Below are 16,872 nucleotides of genomic sequence, written 5' to 3'. Positions count from 1 at the left end.
GCCTCTGCTCTCTGCCATGCAGGTACTGTCAGACTCTACAGCTCTGATGGGATCGAGACCTCCGTGCTGACTGCCAGCACATCCCCTCTGGGCACTGGGAGCAGAGGGGCAGATCTTCATTTTCCACAGAATCCCAAGGGTTGGAAGGGACCTCAAAAGATCAATCTAGTCCAACCCCCTGCAAGAGCAGGGTAACCTAGAGTACATCACACAGGAACTTGTCCAGGCAGGCCTTGATATCTCCAGTGGAGAGACTCCACAACCCCCCTGGGCAACCTCTTCCAGTGCTCTGTCACTCCTCACAGTAAAGGAGTTCTTCCTGACGTTCACATGGAACCTTCTATGCTCCAGTTTACACCCATTGCCCCTTGTCCTATCCCTGGATATCACTGAAAAAAACCATCATTCTGACACCCACCCTTTACATATCTGTAAACACTGATCCTCATGAGCAGCTGTATTCTCTTCCCTTGTTATTTCCCTTATCATTATTATTATTGGTGGTAGCAGCATGGTTTGTGTTATACCTTAGTTACTCGACTTACCTCAGCCCCTGGGAGTTACACTCTTTCCATTCTCCTTCACATCCCTCCGGGATCAGGGGGAAGTTGATTGGCAAGTACATGTTCCATACAGGCCTCGGGCCAGTGAGCACGTAGAAAAGATGAACCATCTGATCAAACAACAGATTAGGAAAATATGTCAGGAAATGAAATCCTATTGGTACCAAGGTTACCACTGGCTCTATTAAGAATTCAAACTAAACCTCGGTCAAAAGAAGAGGTTAGCCCATTTGAAATTTTATATGGAAGACCATAACAGTCCCAGTTTAAAGCAGGAAGTCTTCAGGAAGTCAGAGAGAGCTATCTCTGTGAGTTTTTGATCAATCTGGGAAAACAATTGGAGGAGATAAATAAGAGAGTAGCAGGGACAAGAGCAAGAGGTTTGGATTATCCCATTCACCCTTTCAGATCTGGAGACTGGGTTTATGTTAAGAATTTTTCAGGAGATCCTCTACAGGAGAAGTGGAGCAGAACGTACCAGATATTACTGACCACCTTTACAGCAGGGAAGATAAAGGAACAACCTGCTCGGATACAGTATTCAAGAATAAAGAAAGCACCAGAACCAGAGATGTGGCAGATGGAACCTCCAGGACCCTACGTATGAACTTGCGTCGGTCGTAATTTGGACTCGTATGATAACTGGTGCACAAGCTTGGGACCAGAATTTATACCTGAAATTAATGCAAAATGGTACTGAAGTTTTTAATCGTAGTGGCTGTTGGGTGTTGGCACAGGTGCCTAAATCAGGAGAAAGGCTGGAACTCCCATGAACTGGAGTTCCAATTCCTAACACTGTTTCATGGACAAACCTGTGGGTGAACAGTAGCAATTTGTATTCAAACGAAAGGTTAACATTTGGAATAGTTAATCCTAATCCAGGTAATAAATATCACACCTGTGCAAAAAGATGTATTACACCAGGAACCAGGGCAGGAGATCATGCTTGTTCAAATGCCACAGATGTAGGTCACCATTCAAACTGCAACCACACTATTAATATAGATGGTAACCTGGTTCAGTGGTGGCCCATTCCTAAAGGGAAAGGATGGTATTGGTTATGTGGAGAAAATGCTTATGAGACTCTACCCCCCCAGCTGGAAGGGGGCAGGCACCTTAGGTGCTGTAATACCCAATTTTACTATTACCGACAGGTATCCTTCCAGGACCTGGATTAGAACTTCTGCCAGAAGGGATGAAGATTGTTGGAAGAAGTAAATACCCTCAGAGACCACCACATTTTTGTACGCATGCAGGGAACGTTCTGGAAAACAACATAATCCACACGTAGCCTCATGACTATGTACGTATGCCCAGGGACTACATAAGGATGGCCTGTGGAGCAACAGGGGGACACAACGGCAGGAGGAGCTCTCCCCCGTGTCTCCCGGCGCCGCAATGAAGAATACCTGATGTCAGCTTGAAAACTGTGTTGGCAAGTTTGTGCCTGGAGTTTTCTCCCAATCACTGCACTGGGTTCAGCTCTAACAGTTCTTTTCCTCCTTCTTAACAGACAACCTCAAATGAGTTCAGATTGTTTTATAAAGAATGCACAAAAGCTTGGATTATTTCTTCATTGACTTAGGTTTTGTGGTTTGGTTTTGTGGGGTTTCTTTGTTTTCGTTTCTTTTTTCCCCATTTTTCCCCAGTATTATCCTAAAGTTGTATGAAACCTTCATGGAGATTCTACTGCCCTGATAGCAGAGTATCCCAGACACACTGGGGAACCCCAAATGTGGTTTTACACAGGGTTCTCACACCATACAAACAGTCACGTACCACACACTTGGACCAAACACTACCACCCTCACTACCAATTACTAGTCCTAGTCCAACTCTGCCAGGCACTCATGCTACTTCTGCTGCAGTCCTGCTCCTGCCTATTGATTCAGATGTCCCTGGACCAGTCCTGCAAGAGACACTGAATAATGGTGTGTGGGACAGTGGGAGGGTTTCAAAGACATGCTGGAGGGGCTGGGAGTCTGCCATTATTTCTGCTGGGCTGCAATACCCCTTCTCCTTCACAGACAGCTCTAAGATACCCTAAAGAAAAGCCCTAGATCCAGGGCTGGGCTGAAGCTTCCAGCAAAAATCCACCACCTCATCACATTACAGGGCACACAGAAATATACAGACACACATATACAAATAAAAGATATGTGGCACTGCAGCCACTCCAACCCCTACAACAGGCACCACAACTGCTACCTCAGCAAGAGGTGGCACAGCTATTTCAATGTCAGCAACAGGCACTGAGGCTACTCCAACCCCTGTGACAGGCACTGCCCAAAGGTGACTGATGAGCTGTTGGTAGAGCTGTCTTAGAGACAGAGGAACTGCAGCAGCTCTGCCTTGCCTGGTCTCTCACAGGATCCTTCTGTGCTGGGGCTGCTGAAGGGAGAAGAACAACAAGTGCCAATCACTACCACAGCAGTGCACTGGTGGCAAGACGGCACTGACAGAGACTCCCCGATTGCCATCCATGTGCTGATCCATTGATTAGAGAGCCCAGGAGTGCTCAGCAGGACCCACTCACCCTTCAGGAGCCCCACAGGGCCCGTGCACAACCCACATTACAGTCTGATTGTAAACTGCAGCAGTGAGCCAAGGAAGAACAATTGCAGATGGGGCCCTGAGCAACAACAGCCTCTGAACAAATGAACCAGGAGATAGTTCATGCCCTTGGGCAGTGCGCACTGGGCAAGATGTGAAATGTGCTCTGCACCACACTGGGGAGAATGGGCTTACCTGGAGCCTCTGGCAGAAAGCTCCAGCGCAGACTCCAGGTCGACCCCTCGGCTTTCGGAGTCGGGGATCCCCAGGATCCAAGGCTGCTCTACCCCACCTGAAACAGAGATCCTGGCAGCCTCTGAAGGGCTTCGAGCTGCTTCAGAAGTGATGGGCACTGAAGCACAGCTCCTCCTGGCACCCCACTTGCCCGTGCTGCCTTCATGTGCAAAGGGAAGGCCTACGCATCAGGAAGTATCCCCTCCTGGCTCTTCGGCTCTGGGTGCAGGGGCCAAGCATTCGTGCCCCTCTCTGCTGCCGGGCAGCCGAGGGCAGGCATTGCATTAGCTGCTCAATGGCCAGGCCTGCCACATTTCTGTCAGCTGCATCAGGGCCTGAACCTCACTGGGAAAACACAATCCAATAGTACCTTCAGCTACTTCAAGCCTTATCACACCCAGCTGCTGCTTTCCAGGAAGGAAAAGGAAGGAAGGAAAAGGAAGGAAGGAAAAGGAAGGAAGGAAAAGGAAGGAAGGAAGGAAGGAAAAGGAAGGAAGGAAAGGGAGGGAAGGATGGAAGGAAGGGAAAGGAGGGAAGGAAGGGAAAGGAGGGAAGGAAGGGAAAGGAGGGAAGGAAGGGGAGGAGGGAGAGAAAGGGAGAGAAAGGGAGAGAAAAGAGAGAGAAAGAGAGAGAAAGAGAGAGAAAGAAAAAGAGAGAGAGAAAAGAGAAAGAGAGAAAGAATGAGAGAAAGAAAGGAAGAAAGAAGAAAGACATGAGAAGAATAAAAGAGTAGGGATCTGCACAGAGATGGAGAAAGAAGCAGCAGGGAAAGAGGAAGAGAGGGAAACAGTGGGAGAGGGAGCAGGGCAGAGAGAAGTAAGGACTACAGGATTGACAGAGATCATCAAAAGACGTGGTGGGTAGAGGAAAGGTGAGTGGGTAAAAACCAAATAGGGGCAGGGAGAGCTTGCTAGCAACACCAAGCTGTGTGGTTCGGTCGATATGCTGGAGGGAAGGAATGCCATCCAGAGGGACCCTGACACGCCTGAGAGGTGGCCAATGACAACCTCATGAAGTTCAACCAAGCCAAATGCAAGCTCCTACACCTGCGTCAGAGCAATCCCAGCAATCCCAGCTACAGGCTGGGAGCAGAAGAGACTCAGAGCAGCCCTGTTCAGAAGGACTTGAGGCTGTCAGTCAATGAGAAAATGAACATGAGTGTGTGCTCACAGCCCAGAAAGCAACCGTGTCCTGGGCTGCATCAAAAGGAGTGTGACCAGCAGGGCGAAGGAGGTGATCCTGCCCCTCTGCTCTGCTCTTCTGAGACCCCACTTGCAGCACTGGGTGCAGTTCTGGTGTTCCCAACATCAAAAGGACACGGAGCTGTTGGAACAAGTCCAGAGCAGGACACGAGAACGATCAGGGGCTGGAGCAGCTCCTGTATGGAGACAGGCTGAGAACACTGGGGTCTTCAGCCTGGAGAAGAGAAGGCTGCATGGAGACCTCAGAGCAGCTTCCAGTGTCTGAAGGGGGGCTACAAGGATGTGGGAGAGCAACTCTTCATCAGGGACCAGAGTGACAGGATAAGGGTGATGGGTTCAAACTGAAACAGGGGAAGTTTAGGTGAGATATAAGGAAGAAGTTCTTCCCTGTGAGGGCGCTGAGGGGCTGGCACAGGCTGCCAAAGGAACTTGGGAATGCTCCATCCCTGGCAGTGTTCAAGGCCAGCCTGGACAGAGCCCTGGGTGACATGGTTTAATGTGAGGTGTTCCTGCCCATGGCACAGGCTTGGAACTGGATGATCTGAACGTCCTTTCCAACCCTAACTATTCTAGGATTCTAAAACCAGAGCAACAAACAAGACTAACAACTAAGAGAAAGAGAAGTGCAGGAGCAAGGAGCAGCTCAGAGGGATGGAGAAAGAAAGAGAAGCATCAGAAGCCCTGCAGAGTGATGGAGGAAGGGTCTGGGAGCAGCAGACACAGCCAGAGAGAGGAGAAGTAGGCAGGGAGAAAGACAGAGACGGTGGGATACAGAATGAGCTGCAAGCAGGAGAAGGGGCTGGTAGAGAGACAGAGAAAGGACTTGGAGAAGAGAGGGACGTGGAGGACAGCACAGGAATAGAAGAGAGGTCTGGGGAAGGGAGACAATGACAGCAAGGGGAAAGGGAGCGGGAGCTTGGAGAGATGAGAGGCAGACACGGCCCCAAGGGCCGGGCACTCACCACAGCTCCCGCTCTCCGTCCTGCCAGGGAACCTCTTCAGCCCAGGCCCTTCTTTCTCTGCCTCTCTGTGCTCTCCCCTTTCCTCCTGTGCAGGCCCAGGGCCAGCTGCAGGCCGCAGGCCGGGCTGGGGCAGCTCTCGGCGCTCTGGCAGTCGGGGTGCCCGGTGCCTGTGCCCACAGCGGGGCTGTCTCCATCTCCACAGGGGCTCGCTCACCTCAGCGCTGGCCCCGGCCCTCCCCTCAGCACAACCTGCAAGCCCCAGCACCAACATGGCCGCCGGCAGCCCCAGCACTACAGCTCCCAGCATGCCCCGGGGCGCTCCTCCTGCTGCCAGGCCCTGCTGGGCCACCGTCCCCTGGCCATAGGCCAGAGGGAGCAGGAGAAGGGCAGGAGCCTGAGAGGTGAGGAGCTCACCTGTGGGCTGGGGCTGTGCTGGGGTTGGTCCATGTCCCGTCTGCTTCTGCCCCACTTGTCAGCACAACCAAACAGCTGCTTTTGTCCCTTACCAGTAGAGCTGAGCATCTGCTTTTGTGTCTTACCAGCAGAGCTGAGCATCTGCTTTTGTGTCTTACCAGTAGAGCTGAGCATCTGAATGTCCCTTACCAGTAGAGCTGAGCATCTGCTTTTGTGTCTTACCAGTAGAGATGAGCATCTGCTTTTGTGTCTTACCAGTAGAGCTGAGCATCTGCTTTTGTGTCTTACCAGTAGAGCTGAGCATCTGAATGTCCCTTACCAGTAGAGCTGAGCATCTGCTTTTGTGTCTTACCAGTAGAGCTGAGCATCTGCTTTTGTCCCTTACCAGTAGAGCTGAGCATCTGCTTTTGTGTCTTACAGTAGAGCTGAGGCATCTGCTTTTGTCCCTTACCAGTAGAGCTGAGCATCTGCTTCTCCCCCTCATCAGTAGTCGATGCCTTGGCATGTTAGGTACTTAGGACAGACAATACTTTTATTTAAGCAAAGGAATTCCTTTAACCCCCTGTCCTGGTTTAAACCAAGTCCCCCAACTCCTGGAGAGTTAGGAAGGAAAATCCAAGGAATGTAGCCCCCACAGGTTGAGATAAGAACAGTTTAATAGCTAAGGCCTAACACAATAAATATGATACAGCCAATAACAAGTGAAAAGAATACAACACCCACCAGCCACCGACCCATAACTCACTCCACCCTGCCCGTCCGAGCACCGCGTGCTCCCTCCTCCATTTTCCTCCAGAGCTCCATCCCTCCTGCTCTCTCTCTCCCAGTTGCATCCTGGGCATCACGTGCTATGGTATGGAAAACCTCATTGGCTAGCCTGGGTCAGGTGTCCTGTCTCTCCTTCCTCCCGGACTCCTTCCTCCACCTGGAGCATGTGCTCAGATAAAGCCTTGAACACAAACACCCCCAAAACATACTTGTTATCAGCAACTGTTCCAGCCCAGAGCTCAAACCACAGAACTGCACCAGGTACAAGAAAGGACACAAATGACTGCAACGGATGAACCCAGGACACCTAGGTAGGAAACTCGGGGTTTGGATTAGTTGGGCCTTTTGTCTGGATACCCAATAACCATTCAGTCCAGAAAAGTTAATAATTTTACTGTCCACTGGATACATTCTTCCTTTGTTTTCTGTAGCAATTAATAGCTCATCCACATACTGTAACAGAGTCCCCATCTGAGCAGTGGCTTCCATGATCCTAGTTCTTGTGCTGATGTCCAGAAATTGCTGGACTGTTTTAAAATCCTTTAGGTAATACCATCCAACTTAATTGAATTTCCCTTCCTGTGTCAGGATTTTCCCATTCAAAATCAAATAAATTTTGGCTTTCTTTGGCCAATGGTAAGCAAAAGAAAGCATCCTTTAAATCCAAGATGGCAAAACATTTCTGATTATTATTCAATTTAGTCAATAAATCATACAAATTAGCTACTACTGGACAAATATCCTCTGCAGTTTTGTTGACTGCTCTGAGATCTTGAATCAATCTACAACTTTTATCATCCTATTTCTTTACTGTCCAGAATATTATATTCCAATTCACATTCAATTAATAATATATATTTTAAAATTTATCAATGACTTTTTTTTTTAATTCCCTTTGATCTTCTAATTCTCAGGGATATTGTTTTATTCTACTTGGCAGGCCTCCCTTTTTATTTCCACTTTAACAGGCAAAGCATTTTTCACCTTACCTGGAACTTCAGATGCCCATACTCCCAGATATACCTGATTAAGGATTTCTTCTATTTCAGGGAGGTCCTGTTTGCTTTTCTGTTGAATTAAAGCTAAACTCAAAACTGCAATTAACTGTTTGTTTTTAACTCTAAATTCCATTCTGCCTTCTTTAAATGTTGCTTCTCACCCTAATCAAGATTTTAGTGAATTTGGCATGCATAAAAATTTATGCATTCCTATTTGTTTTCCCAGTTTGTACTTTAAGGGTTTCAGAAAGATGCCTCGGGTCCTTTGTGGTTGGTTGGTAGTTTTTCTCTTTTTCTTGGTGCTCAGCAGCTCCCACATCTGTAACAAATTCTTCTTTTCTCTCAGATTTAACACCAAATAAGTTGCTCCTCTATCCACTAAAATTCCACTTTATGTCCTCTAGTTCCTACTTTTACTTTAACCAGTGGATCTGCCAGGGTAGATTCCCCAGGTCCCTGTCAGTCTGGTTCCAATTCAGTCACTGCAGCCACCCCATGGCACTACCCCCCCCAAGGGCAGTCTCACTTCCAGCATCCGGACTCTCCCCCTGCAGTTTTAAAGCAACCACCGCAGCTGTGGCTATAGCACGACCCGCTTTTCCTTTCCTACCTGTTCCCGATTCCTATACGCTCTCCATGCTTCCTCCTGTCCACATTTATTCAACAACCCCTCAGTCCCGTCCGTGAACGTCTGTTCCCACTTGTCTGCCTGTCCCAGCACCCATCCCATGCTCACACACAGGAGCTGTGTGAGCTCCCCTCCTTTCCCCCTTGGTTTCCCTTTTTTCCCCTCACAGTCACCCTGCTCTGCAGGGGCTGCAGATGCCTCTGCAACAGCACTGCTGGTTCAACCCTTTCTGAACCGGGAATGTGCATCTACCACTTGGTGCCAGTGCAGGGATCTCTTGCTCCTTATGAATATCAGACAGGACAGATGCAGAGGGTGCTCCTCTCACAGTACCTGTGATAGATAATTTTCCAGCCTCTCTTCCTGATTACTGTTTTTAACTCTAAACATCTTTCCCCAGTGTCACAGCTGAACAACAGCTCTCCATCCATCTTCACTTTCAGGTTTTCCCTGTCCTTTTCCAAAGCCAAAATTAAGGGATCTGGCGGAGCCATATTAATTTTGCATTGCGTCTGTCACTCCACGTGGTCTCTTCAAGTGAAGAACGTATTGGCATACATTACTTCATGCCATTTTCCTTGCAGCCTCAAAACAACATTCATTGTAACAATGTATTATAGTTCAGGTTCCATTTTTAGGCCATTTTTCCTGATCTTCCAAAGTATACAAAGGCCACCATCGGTTACAATGTTCTTCCAAAGAGCTGGACAACATTTTCTTATTTCCTGAGCCCCCAGGAGACCCTCCCAGTTCTTTCCAGTATGCCAACATGCACCCTAAAGGACTCTTGTTCATGATCTCTTCACTCTGCTGATTTTCCATTATCAATCTCTCACTCACACACACTAAGGATCCCACAGACACACTGCACACAGTTACAACACTTGAAACAGACAGAGACTAAAATTCTATCAAACAAACCACAGTTAATAACACAGTTGTAACATCCTGTCACCAATACCAAAATCACAAGACCAAAATCCTTACTGGAACAAACCACAAGATCCAAAACCATTTCCAGGAGACACCCCCTGCATCTTGCAGGACCCAAACCACCAGAAGCCCCCTGCTTCTTGAGGGTGTATACCAAACAGACGCTAGCAGCCGGGTATACACCTTTACCTACGAGATTTCTTATCTCGACTTACAGAAGGCTTCCAAACCTTGCGTACGTTTACCAAACCAACCCAATTACCAATGCAGTCTTTATGCAAGATGCCCCCTGCACCTTACAGACTATACAAAGAGAAGAATACCTTTGATGCAGATGGTCCTTGTCTGCTCCCGCAGTGATCCCAATGAGTCGAGGGGAGCCCTGTCCTCAGCGGGTCCTGCAGCCGAGCAGAGAGGGTCCCATCTGGGGTGACAAATGGATACGGAGACAACCCCAGGAACAAACTTGCCAACACAGTTTTCAAGCTCACAAGCAGGTATTCTTTATTCCGGCGCCAGCAGACACGGGGGATAACTCCTCCTAACGTGTGTCTCCCTTATTGCTACACAAGCCATCCTTATATAGCCCTTGGGCACACATACATATTCATGAGGCTACGTATGGATTACATCACTTTCCAGAAAGCTCCCCGCATGCGTACAGAACTGTGGTGGTGTCTCTGAGGGTCGTTTACTTCTTCCAACAATCTTCATCACTTCTGGCAGCCTTTGAAGCACGCGCAGTAGATGCTCATACCAGTTTAATTGGTTCACTAGCACCAGAGACATAATAATCCCCCTATCCTCCTACTTATCAGTTAGTTTACCCACAGCCTATCCTGGACACCTGCTATTGCCAGATACTCCTTATCCCTGCCTCCTGTTTTTCTAGACAGTTTTTCTTAAGACCACATCAATTCTAACGATTTATCTTGTGCCAGTATGTTCTCTATCTGTACTCTATTTTTTTCTATGTATTATGCACCTCAGTAATTTTCCACTGCTACTGTTACAAAGCCATTGAACTTAACATTGCTTAAAACTAATTCTAAAGGTTTATAAATTCCATTTTGTGATTTTGTGTTCCCCTTGTTTCACCTTGGACAACTCTTCAATCATGTTCAAAGCCAACACTTTCTACACACCTGTGTCTCTAAACCCTTCCTCATGAGATTACCCTGTGCAGGAACAGGACCCCGTGAGCTGCTGCTTGCACCAGGCACGTGGTGCCCGAGTGTATTTTGCTGTGTAGGACACTTTTCCTTGATTCCCTCCATGCTGGAGCTGTGCACAGGAGCTGCAGCATCAGACACCAGATCCAATGGAGAATTCCGGTGTGAGGAGAAGTGGTGCAAGTCCCGGGTGGACGCTGAGAGCAATGTTGGGTGGGGAGGTGAGGAGCGAGGTGCTCAGTGCAGCGCTGGACATTAAGGGCTGCTTTTCCTGCCTGTGCAGCCTCTGGAAGAGACACTCGGGATCAGTGGCAATGGAACAGGAATTTCTGAACGGAAAGTGATAAAATAAACCCTTTCAAATCACTTTTATCAGATGCTCTTTGTAATCTCCCTGCACTCAGAAACCTCCCAATTCCCTGGAAGACAATCTGGAAGACTTGACAAAATGCACAGGGTGAGACATGGCTCGTCAGGGTTTAATGAGCCCCATGGGGTATTTGGGCTGAGTCCATGAACCTCAGGTGCTGAGAGGAGACTGAAGAAACCTCTCAAGAAGTCCAAGTCAGAAACAAAGCCCCAAGTCCCTTCAGCATTAATGTGCCCCACTGAGGGCTGCTCCTGACAAAGCTTCCCCAGGGACTCATTAAAGCTAGTACCTGTAGGCTGTGATTACAGCAGACAAAGGCAAAGTGCAGGTGTCTGATGGTGAGAACACCCTTGGTGTGTTTGATGAAGCAGAAAGGCCAAGCCCTGAGCACAGCCCTTGGAGAAGTAGAGCCTGAAACCCTGAGAATGAAATTTCTCCTCCCAGGCCTTGATGAAAGAGGCAAGTGCCATAGGGCAGGGGACAGAGACCTTTTGTTCTCTGGAGCCTTTCAGCCTTGCCAGAATCCTCCCTCATCTCTGCTGCAGGCTGTCCTGCACTGGCCCATGCCTGCACCTCTGTCCCTTCAGGCTGCTGACACCCATCTTGCTTTCCCAGCCAGCTCTCCCCTGGCATTTCTGTCCCTTCAGTCCCATCTCTGCACCCATGGCTGTCTGTGCCTTGAAACACAAAGCCATGGGCTGAGCCAGACTCCCTCTGGGTCACCTCTTGCACCACAAGTCCACCTTTTGACACACATTCCTCTTTCCTAACTTGGAGTCTGAACCTTCCAGGCTGCACTCTGTAGAGGTTTCCTTCTCTTCCTGCTAGCAAGAAAACCTCCATCATCTCTGAAGACACATTTCCAGTAGTTGCAGGCTGCTACTATAGTGTCAATCCATAAGGTGGAGTGAATATCCCTCATCAAGCTGATCTAAAGGAGGCTTCTTGAGGAATGGGTGATGCCATCAGGATAGAGAACTGAGCACCATGGGAGAGCAGTGGGAAAAGCCAATGGTCTGGATTGAGAACTTGCTGGCAAGAGCCAAGAGGAAAGGTGTTGTCCTTGGGTGCAAGGTATCCCATGCTGTGGGGACAGGGCACCTCATCTGGGACAGCTTCCTGCCTGTAGCCCCCTCTCTGCTGCGCACACCCCACTCTCTGCCCGCACTCACCAGTGTCTCACAGGAGCTTTGCACTTCCCCTGCAGCAGACACCTGACTGCAGGAGGTTCCTGCATCCTCCAGGCTCAGGGATGGATCCTGCATTCCAGGCGAGTTTGGGCAGTGCAGGAGAGGGAGACAGGAAGGTCGGCTCATGGGGCAGATGAGCAGTGTTCAGGCACCCCCAGCTCTGGGCATTCCCCATGTGCCACACTGAGGCATGTTCCCATCAGGGAAACTTCTCAGACAGCCTCTGGTGTGTCCAGGGCCTGCAGCCACACTGCAGGAACACCTACTCCTCCTGCACCTACAGACATCAACTGCTCTCCATTGCTGGGCTCTGTCCTGCTTGTAAGGGTTTGTTAAAGCCTGAACCATCACCTTGCTTCTTGCTGACTTCCCTCCAGCCTCCCTCACCTCCCTGCACTCTGCTCATTGCCACCAGGACCAACTGAAGAGTCCAGAAGCTCTCAAGGCTTCCTCAGGGGTGACCATGTTTCTCCATTCCCCATTGCTGGATCCATGGAGTGCCAGGTGTGAGGTTCCTGCAGAGGCAGAGATGCCCCTGGGCAGAGCCCTGCTGCCGGGAGGGGTGTGCAGGGCAGAGCTGAGCACACAGCCCATGGGATGGGCTCTGGCAGCACTGAGAGGGAGCAGAGCTGGGCACAGAGCAGCAGCTCCTGGCAGGGACAGCTCCAGGCAGCAGAGCCATGGGCAGGGAGTGGGGGAAAGTGCAGCCCAGGCCTGGGGAGGCTGCGTTCAGGCAGCTCTCTTGGTGTCTGCCTTCCACTGCAGGTGGCTGCTGGACATGCTCTGCTGGGCACAGTCCTTTGCTTCTCCCCATGAGAGCTCCTTGATCTGCCCTCTGAACCCTGCTGCCCTGCTCTCAGCACAGGACACGTGTTTGTGGGGGTTCTTCAGATCCATTTGTGTGTGAAGGCATCTTACAGGCAGTGCAGGTTTGAGCCCAGGGCAAATGGGAAAGGACCGATGGACACTGCAGCTCTCCTGGCTCAGCTCTGAGCTATAAAGAGCTGAGAATTTCTCCCTGTTCCAACACTCTTCCAATTTTCAGCCATATGTAGAATATTTTATACCCCTATAAAAAACCCTCAGCAGTGTTATACTAGTAAATAAACAACAGACAAAATGATTCTAAGGCCATGCCGAGCCTCTCTTGTGTAGCCCAGACTCATCTGAATCATGAGTATCAGGAGCGATCTTCACAATCAAGTTGGATTTTATCTGACATCCCTTGTGAACATCAGAGATGGACAAAGTAGTGGTGGAGAGCAATGCTAACTAACATCCATCCTGGCCTTGAACACTACCAGGAATGGGGCAGCCACAGCTTCTCTGGGCACTCAGTGCCAGTGCCTCAGTAGAATCACAGGGAAGGATTTCCACTTAATATCCAAGCTAAATCTTTTTTTTCATCTTAAAATGATTCCCCCTTGCCCTGTCACTGCACATCCTTTTAAAACCCCCCTCTCCAGATTTCCTGTAGGCTCTGTCTAGGTATGGGCAGCTTGCTAAGATGTCTCCCTGCAACTTTTTCCAGGCTGTACACCTCCAGCTCTCTCAGCCTGTCATCATTGGAGATGTGTTCCAGCTCTTAGAGCATCTTTGTGACTCTTCATAAGCACATCATTGTAGGATCATAAGAGAACAGAGATTGGAAAGGGAACCCACAAGGTCTCGAGTCCAACCCATCAGGAACAGGGTCAGAGCAAGTGGTTCAAGGCTTGATACAGTCTGAGCTGGAAAATCTGAGAGCCAGAGACTGCAGAGCCTCTCTGGGTGACCGGATGCAGCACTCGCCTGAGCCTATTGGAACAAGGTTTCCTGTCGTGGCTCAACGTCTCCTCTGTCACTATCCCCCATTGCCTTTTGTCCTCCCTCCAGGCACCATAGAGAGGAGCCTGGCTCTGTATTCTCCATGTCCTCCTTGCCAGTACAGGCAGCCAGTCCCCAACAGCCTTCCCAAGATCTCAGGTCCCCATCAGCCTTCCCTTCTCTGGCCTGGACAAGTCCAGCTCCCTCAGTCTCCCTCCACAGACACAGTGCTCCAATGGCTGCCTGTCCTGAGGGCTTGTTGCTAAACCCACTCCTGCTTGCCAACAGCATTTGAGAACTGGGGATGTGAAACCTGGCTGCAGTATCCCAGAGCATCCCTTCCCTTGTTCTCCTGCTGTGCTCCTGCTCATACAGCCCACGATGCTGCTGTCCTCCCTTGCTGCCAGGGCACAGCTGCCTCCTGACCAGCTCCTGCCCACCCAGACCTTTCCCATGGGCTGCTCCCAGCCAGGCAGCCCCAGCCTGGGCCATTGCAGGGCAGTCCCCTGCAGGGACCCCTGTGTCCCCTGCTCTCCTGCCCAGGACACCCTGAGAGCTCTGCAGCCCCCCCATGCCATCCCATCTCCTCACACCAGCACAACAGCTCCGACCCTTGCGCTCCTCAAGAGCTCTTCCTGCTGCAGGCACAGAGCAGCCATCCCAGAGCTGGAGCAGCCACAAAGCTGCTTTCATTCCCCTTCATTCCTGCCATGGGAGGACATAGCACAGACAAGAAGTTGCTGCAGGATCTTTTATTTTACTGAAATACAGTAAGAGACCCCACTGACACAAAGTCTGTGGGTCACAAAACACAAGTAGCTTCTTAAGCAGGAGGAAATGAAAAGTGACATTTTTATGAAGACAACATCACCACAAATTAAAACAGGAAAACATACATAAAGCAGACAGACATGGCATGTCATGACCTACACTTGGAGCTCTTTCCAGGGTAAAAGCAGGCAGTGTATGGCTGATCAAACACATCCAGTCAGCAGCTTCCTCACAGCATCCTTGAGCTCCTGGTTCCTCAGGCTGTAGATGAGGGGGTTCACTGCTGGAGGCACCACCGAGTACAGCACTGACACCACCAGATCCAGGGATGGGGAGGAGATGGAGGGGGGCTTCAGGTAGGCAAAGGAACCAGTGCTGACAAAGAGGGAGAGCACAGCCAGGTGAGGGAGGCACGTGGAAAAGGCTTTGTGGCGTCCCTGCTCAGTGGGGATCCTCAGCACAGCCCTGAAGATCTGTACATAGGACACCACGATGAACACAAAACAGCCAATAGCTGAAGAGAAACCTAGCACAAGAAGCCCAACCTCCCTGAGGTAGGATGTGAGCAGGAGAGCTTGAGGATGTGGGGGATTTCACAGAAGAACTGCTCCACAGCATTGCCTCTGCAGAGGGGTAGTGAAAATGTATTGGCTGTGTGCAGCAGGGCATAGATAAACCCACTGGCCCAGGCAGCTGCTGCCATGTGGACACAAGCTCTGTTGCTCAGGAGGATCCCATAGTGCAGGGGCTTGCAGATGGCCACGTAGCGGTCGTAGGCCATGACAGTGAGGAGATAAAACTCAGCTGACATGAAGAAGAGAAAGAAAAAGAGCTGTGCAGCACATCCTGTGTAGGAGATGGCCCTGGTGTCCCAGAGGGAATTGGCCATGGATTTGGGCACAGTGGTGAGGATGCAGCCCAGGTCCAGCAGGGAGAGGTTGAGCAGGAAGAAGTACATGGGGGTGTGGAGGTGCTGGTCGCAGGCTGTGCTGGTGATGATGAGGCCGTTGCCCAGGAGCGCAGCCAGGGAGATGCCCAGGAAGAGCCAGAAGTGCCAGAGCTGCAGCTCCCGCGTGTGTGCGAATGGCAGGAGGAGGAAGTGGGTGATGGAGCTGCCGTTGGACATCTGCTGCCTCTGGCATGGGCACTGTCATGGGAGAACAGGCAGTGATGGGTTAGGACAGGAGGGATGTCAGGTACAGAAGTGCAATTTACACACTCATGACTGTGAACACTTTCATGGTTGCAGAGGAAAGCTGAGAGTGACTTGGTCATGATTGTCTCTGAGGTTGGTTTGTTTGTTTTCACAGTGTCACAGCTGACAAGTGACTTTTTCAGGGATACAATTCCTATGTAGGTATCTGAAGGCAACTGTGAAGAATCTCAGCATGGGACAGACAGAAGGGCTCAGCTGTCTGTGGGTTAGTGCCTACTCAAGGTTGCTGCAGTGTCCATCAGTCTGGTTCTCAGCTGCCCTGCACTTTGTAGAGAGAGTCAGCTCCTTGCCCAGCAGAGCATGTCCAGCAGCCACCTGCAGTGGAAGGCAGACACCAAGAGAGCTGCCTGAACGCAGCCTCCCCAGGCCTGGGCTGCACTTTCCCCCCACTCCCTGCCCATGGCTCTGCTGCCTGGAGCTGTCCCTGCCAGGAGCTGCTGCTCTGTGCCCAGCTCTGCTCCCTCTCAGTGCTGCCAGAGCCCATCCCATGGGCTGTGTGCTCAGCTCTGCCCTGCACACCCCTCCCGGCAGCAGGGCTCTGCCCAGGGCATCTCTGCCTCTGCAGGGGCTCAGGAGCAGCTCACACAAGTCCTGAAAAGACTCTTGGTGCCTTCTCCAAAGCACAGAAGTGAATTCCCAGCTCCCACTGCCCAACCTGCCCACCAAGAGCAAAACCATCAGAGATCAGGATCCTTCCCCATCAGGTAAACGCTGCCTCTGTGTCTTTTAGCAGTACCCAGTGCAAATACAGTCAGAGTGATGTGGAGCTCTGAGCAGCCCTGACCCACACAGCACCCTCTCTCCATGCACAGAGCTGCACACCCACATTCACAGCCTGCAGCCAGCACAACCCGGCACAAGGGACCTGCCTTGTCCTGTCCCCTGCCATGGAGCAGAGGGAAGCCCTGCTCTGCACCACATCCTCCTCCTTATCTACACACAGAAACCAAGAGAGTCCTCCTGACACATACCATGGACTGTCCCAGGCAGGAGCTTGAGGAGATCCCTGCAGCAGCTGCAGCTGCATTGCCCTGCACCCACAGCCTTACCATGCACAGGGCTGGGAAGGTTCCTCCTGCAGGGAGCTCTCAG

The 16,872-nt window shown here is 50.6% G+C and overlaps 1 pseudogene; it reads right to left on the bottom strand.

Annotated features, from left to right (window-relative positions):
• Positions 1 to 14,767: 14,767 nt before the first annotated feature.
• Positions 14,768 to 15,690, bottom strand: LOC117438621 (olfactory receptor 14C36-like; annotated as a pseudogene).
• Between the last annotated feature and the right edge of the window lie 1,182 nt (positions 15,691 to 16,872).

This window comes from Melopsittacus undulatus, unplaced genomic scaffold (genome assembly GCF_012275295.1).
Source record: "Melopsittacus undulatus isolate bMelUnd1 unplaced genomic scaffold, bMelUnd1.mat.Z mat_scaffold_505_arrow_ctg1, whole genome shotgun sequence".
Lineage (NCBI taxonomy): Eukaryota > Metazoa > Chordata > Aves > Psittaciformes > Psittaculidae > Melopsittacus > Melopsittacus undulatus.
Note: the sequence above shows the minus strand (reverse complement) of the source record. Positions and strands in the feature narration are given on the sequence as shown.